Source organism: Coffea arabica, chromosome 1e (assembly GCF_036785885.1).
Source record: "Coffea arabica cultivar ET-39 chromosome 1e, Coffea Arabica ET-39 HiFi, whole genome shotgun sequence".
Taxonomy (NCBI): Eukaryota; Viridiplantae; Streptophyta; class Magnoliopsida; order Gentianales; family Rubiaceae; genus Coffea; species Coffea arabica.
Genome location: NC_092311.1, coordinates 55,612,822 through 55,619,264, shown reverse-complemented (window position 1 = coordinate 55,619,264; position 6,443 = coordinate 55,612,822). Strand labels below are relative to the sequence as shown.

The 6,443-nt window shown below is 33.0% G+C and overlaps 1 long non-coding RNA gene across 1 annotated transcript; it reads right to left on the bottom strand.

Moving 5' to 3' along the window:
- Positions 1 to 1,645: 1,645 nt before the first annotated feature.
- LOC140014802 (uncharacterized) lies at positions 1,646 to 6,443 on the bottom strand. The gene is made up of 6 exons (XR_011821496.1): positions 6,083 to 6,443; positions 5,861 to 5,937; positions 5,705 to 5,739; positions 4,794 to 5,594; positions 4,644 to 4,711; positions 1,646 to 1,961 (listed from the first exon to the last, which is right to left on the bottom strand). It is a non-coding gene; the product is annotated as an uncharacterized lncRNA (long non-coding RNA).

Genomic DNA, 6,443 nt, shown 5'->3' with positions numbered 1-6,443 from the left:
AAAAGCTGGTTCAAAATATTTAATATGAATGGTCGGAATTTTTGTCACACGACAGCACTTTGACTAGTGAAATTAACTCCTTTTTTTTTTTTTTTTTGTGACGGTGCTAATCCAGTTCGCGGTGAGGTGGATGACTTGTGGTGTTGACTTCAAATGCACTTATTGACAAAAAAAAAAAAAAAAAAAAAGACATTACATGTTACAAAAAAGGTCCCTAATATAGAGCTGCAGTGCTTTTTTTTTTGTCCAAAAAAGAAACAAATTAACGGAAAATCCTACCTCTTGATTTTTTTTTGGAATTTTTTTTTAATATTTTATTAGTTAGACGTACGGCTCGTATGGATTAGGTGTTTTTTAGTATGTTTTTAAAAATTTTTACTATAATGATATGTATAAAAAAAAATTTTTAGTGTAGATAGTTATGTGTTTTAAGAGGAGTTTTTGAGGGTGTGTTTTTGGATATTTTTTGAAATTGAATTTTTTTTGGAATTATATTTTAAAAAATGAAAAACCACCCACCACTTCCTTTGTTCTCTCTAAGGTGATGCTAAACTAAATAACTCAATTCAAACTTGCAAGCTACTCGGTCAAGAATCCAACTCGAACTCATTTTGATCACATTCGAGTTCGAGCTACTTGTTTAAACTCATAAGTTGAGTTTGAACTCCAATATTTTGTAATCGAATGTTCGATGAGGCTAATCGAGTTTTTTATAATATTTATTTTTTTATATTTGTTATTGTGAAATATCAGTAATATCATTTATTTAAAATTACATGTAAAATATTAGTTTTTATTACGTAATTTTGATTGGACTCGATTGAATTTGATTATGCTCTATTAGATTTAATTAAACTCGAATTCGAGCTCGAGTTTAAGTTACGTAAATTGAAGTCGAACTCGACTTCTAAAATCTCGATTAGTTCGAGCTCAATTATTTTATATTGAATCGAGATTGAGTAGTGCACTATTTGAGTTCAACTTGATTCAAATTACGCTCCTAATTCTCTCCCCCCCCCCCTTCCTCTTCCCTCTTCTCCCTCTTCCTCCTTTCTTTTTCACTCCCCTTCTCTCCCTTCTACTCTGATCACGGCCCAAGCTCTGATTGCAGCCCATACTCTATTAGAGTTATTTTTAGAGTGTTACTATAAATTTCATATCTAACCTTGGGTTTGTTTTGGACAGCTGATTATTTTTTCAAATATATTTGCTTGCATTATCATTATAATTTTCAATACAACTTTTTATCTTTCCAATTATCTTTTTGTCTCACATACATCACATCACAAAAAGTGCTACAGTAAAAATATCTCAAATAATTTATTTGTGTTTGGCATACATATCATGATATATCATAGTTGAATATTTATTTTTCCATTTAGTTTTTTTTATGAATTTATCTCTACGTATTCATCATCTAAATCTAAAGATATATCTTCACTACAATGGTCATATGATAGAGAGGTCTCTTTATTGGATAACTACACCCCCAGGTTTGAGGTTTAAATTTCTTTATGGTAGCACCGTCGTGGACTATAGCTTTACTAATGAACTAGGTGGTGACACCGCGCACACATGCCCAGTTAATGTTTGGCTAGTAATGTTGGTGAGAATGAAAATTAGTGAACTACTAAACAGAGTAAAATTATTTGAGCAATACAGTTTTGTTATAAATATTCAATAGTCATCCAAAAGAGGTTCTAGTTCTACAGGTATTCTAAATATGAAAATCAAACAAATTCAATTTTAGGCTTGAATATTTAGGTTGTTGAAGCTAAGCTGATCAATGCCTAGAAGAGCATCCAAAAAGTATGAAGTTATAATGCTGAACACGGTAGCTCGAGATAGCCTAGAATCTGACAGATATCAACGAAAAGTTCCACCAAATTCATCCGAAATTGAACAAGGCCATCAGGCAGATCAATAGCTTCTCCATCATCAATAAACATAGAATCGTTCATCTGTCCAAATGACTCCAAATTAATTATAATCCAAACAAAAAATGAGGAAAAGAAAAGAATCTTGCAATACATGTATCTGAAAACAAAATTATTCCCACAGACACTATTTTCTGAAAATGGCAATATGACAAAAAATGAACTGACATATGGACTCTTTCTCCACTGCTGGCCTATTTTCCAATTTGCAGGGAAGTGTACAAAGGATGAAAAGATCACACATGCATTGCAACATAGCAAATGATTAAAAGGTCACACATAAAAAGATTAAGACAATACCTCAAAAAAAACCAAAAACAATGAGATTTGACAAAATTTCTTGATGATATTGATGCAAATAATCCATTAGCATCTTTACACTTCAAGTGTACAAGAGGTAATTTTAATGTTTCTAAACAAAAGAAAAAGAAAATGTCTCGAGAATAAAAAAAGCAATAATGACAATCTTAACCAAAGCCAACAAGAATAAATATACCCGGCAGGATAATGCATCATCAGTGGAAGAGTTCAATCAAATAAAACTTAGATCTGCAGACACATTCAAAGTGTAATGCATTTTGAAATTATTCTACCCAAAGTAATGGTAAGCTTAACCAATGATGGTGCTAATTCCTCCTTGTTTTGATTTTAAAAACTTCTAACTACTGCCCTAACTTCTAACTACTTTTATTATTATGCAAAACTGGTGGTCTTAAATTGTCCAGCAAATCAGAAAATCATGATTAAAATCAATCAGTAGTTGAAAGACAACTAAATGAACTTCATTTAGCATACAATTCCATTTTCCAAAAAGAACAATCTTTGTTATTTATTTCCACCAAATTATAGAAGCGAAACGAATGTGAGAAGTAGTCCACTATTTTTCAATACACACAGATATAACTAAAAAGTTGATAAATGGAGTAGCACAAAAGTATAGAAGATGGAGAATGAAGACCAATGACAATATAAATGATGGAAAAGGAGCTTGAAAATATGTTTTATTGTTATCCCTGAATCATGTTTTGATCAATTTCAAGTAGGTTCACGGCTTTTGACATCACACCTAATACCTTCTAGAGGAAACTTACACATACCCACCATCTCCTTTAACAATAGATTGTCAGTAGATAGAGGAAACATATAGCAATACAGAGATTGCAGGCCGAACATAACTTAAAGCTTGCTTTCTACAATTATTGATCTCTAATATAAAGTAACAATATCGAAATGTAGATCATTAGGAAATGACAGGCCAGCATGCAGAGAGGCCTCAATTAACTCGACCCCCAATTCAATGCTAGCTACCTTTGTTATAAAGACATAGCATAAAATAATGTCAGAGAACCCTGGACTCCTCTCACAATGGTCAGGCCTGTAACATCATTCAAACTTGGTTTTAAATTTATTGGAAAGAACGTTCCTATTATTGGGAAGATTTACACAGAAAGCATAATGAGCACGATATACATTTTTTTCTCTAATCAATAAAAAAAAAAATTTCTTCTAGAAGTCCCAGATTTTTCCCCAAATGGCCAAACCAAAGCCATAGCAGTGATCCTTCAACACAAAAAATATGTATAAAACCCATCAGAACTTCCACACACAAGCATGCACACTCCCTAAATGAGAGATAAATTGTAATTAATGTTACCATTTAACCAGACTGGAGACATGAACAGCGGAGATAATTAAGGAGAGAACATTCGAAGGTTCAGTGAACTACAAAGAATAACTCACTAAAGATTAAATCTCAGCTACAATTGATGATCCCACTTCCACAAGGGCGGTTAAACTTAAAGCCCATCCAGCCTTCTAACAAAAGTCTTCATACATTTCTTGTCCTGAGATTTTTTGGTAGTTTTTCTGACAAAAAGGTGGGATTTTGCATATAAGTTTCAGTAAACAGATTTGGATAAATGAGTATGTGGCATATTTTTCTCTTTCTATTTTAGATAAATCATGAGTGTCCAAGGTAATTGCATTACTTTAAGCTTTAAATGTACACCATAAGCGCTAATTTTAGCAAATCCAATGATAATTAACATTCATATCCCAAAATGTAGCTCCTTTAGTATTTAATTCCCACAAATTGAAATGAAACCCCAAACCAAAAAGTATAAATGATTAAGCTGTCTACCTTTATCATTTGCTTGTAAGCTATTAGAATCCTCAAACAGTCTCATCAAAACCAAATCTTATTGTCAGTATAATAAATAATTGCACAATGAATAAACCAGAGAAAAGTGAAAACTCAAAGCAAAAACAATCCGATGTGATCCTAAGCATTCTCTGATCAATTACTTTCAAGCTCTTACCATTTACAATGAGTTCATCAAAATCCAATTTTTCAATTATTCTAATAATCAATCCACAAACACTGATCGTACTTACACAAATTAACAAAAAATCACTTAAGACTGTGAAATGTTATGATTTCTTCTTTATTTCTTGCTTTAGATTCAATAATAGAAAATCAGATTTTAAAAAGAGGCAAAGAAGAAAAAAAAACTCAGAAAAACTGCTTAAGTTACAAAAAAAAAGTAAAAGAAAAAATGTACAGTACTGATTCAAACCAGAGATCCGTTATTTCCCTTCATCTGCTTCACCTCCTTATTTTCATTTCAAAAAATCAGATTAAAATGTATTTTAAACTAAAATAAAACCTTACAAAAACTGATTAAATTAAAATAAAAATAAACTTACAGAGCCGATGAGGATGAAGAGCCATATTTTTCTTTTCATCTACTTATTCTTCTTCTCATCTTCTTTCTCTGATCAGGGGAAAAAATTAAATGAAAAGACTCATAGAACCAGCTTAAATTTCACAAAAAAAAAGTAAAAACAAAAATATACATGTTCTGATGAAGATCCATTTTCTCCCTTTTTGCTTCTTTTTTTCATGGCTTACGTTTTTCTTTGTCCCATTTCTCTTGCTGTAATATAAATCGAACAGATAGACATGATATATGGAAAAAAAATTGAACTCAAACAAGTGGACATTCGACAGTTGGACTATTGTTGGCTTGTCCCGGTGGAAGAAAAGCAATGAGGGGTAAAAGAGAAGAATAAATGAAAAGAGAAGAGAGAAAGAGGAAGAGAAAGATGGAACATTTTATGGTCTCGAGCCCATCAAGCAAAAGACAAATCGTGTGGTTCAGAAAAAGCAACAAAAATTAAAGGACAAATAATATAGGCGGAGGCGGTGGTTTACAAAGGTACAACTATCCTAATAAGAAGATAAATAAACAAGCATTTGAACTGCAATAGAAATCCTGTTCCAACAAATGACAAAGGATTAGCTTTAAAGAAGGCTCCTCGCAAGAATCAAAAGGCCAACGAATTCTACAAAGAAAGGCATACCATACGGATGTAAAACAGGCAATCACAAGAATAGAAAGAAAAACTAAAACAGAAAGAAAAAGGCAGGAAGTTTAAAATGAACTCACCGCAACGGTAAAAGCATATACCAGCAGCATTTATAAAAAAATGAGAGAAAAAACTTGAAGTCAGTTCATAAAAAAGACAACGTTACAAAAGCGCTTAGATAACAATAGTCCAACACACATAAATATGTAGCAAGAAACTCACTGAGGCAATTTTCCTACTAATCGAAGCTATTTTCATCCCAAAAAATTGCAAAAATCTCTTCTAAACCTGAAAATCAAGAAGGCTACCAACAAATAAAAATAGTTCAAGCAAAAAAACAACAACAGGCTATCGATTTAAAAAATCATTGATAAAAACTATTAAACATAACCTCAAACCTGAAAAAGATGCCTCCTTTCTCATTGATCCCTTGCTGTATTGGGAAAAAACAGAAAAATCCACAACACGGTTTCTTCAGAAAGCAAAAAAAAGTATAAAAGAACTCGGGCATAAGAAAGTGGAGGAATTAGAAGAATCAAAACTTTCAAGCATACATAATGCAGTTTAGAAAGGGAAACAAAAAGCTTGCAAGATCTCATCAGGTCACCGGAGGTAATTTCCAATTTGTCACCTGCAACATCAGAAATATGTAAATAAGACAACTACAACCCATTTTTAAAAAAAGGAAAAAAAAAAGAAAAAAAAATGAGGGCTAGAGAAGTTCTGCAAAGAAAGAAACAAGAACCTTAAAAAGTATAAGGAGGACAGGCACATACCAATGTAACGGGGACAAGCAACAAGTTTCATCATCACAACCACCTAATCTTCGGGAAGGAAGGAACAGAAAGAAGGCGTGGAGGAAATGTACGACTCCTGAATACACAGTCATTTTGGAGTGGACTGGCCAAGGAAGCAGGTTGGAGTGGGTAGAAAGGAGGTGATGACTTCCACCGAACGCCTGCAGACTAACACAGTAGCAATAAACAGGAGGAAGGAAAGACGGGGACGAACGAGGGGGAAGGAAAAATCAGGTGCAACCAAGGCAAATTTAAAACCAATCAATTTGTGCCACATCACCATCAAACCAATCCCATGTTGCCACGTGGAGGACGACCACGTCCGACGTGGATCCCGAGC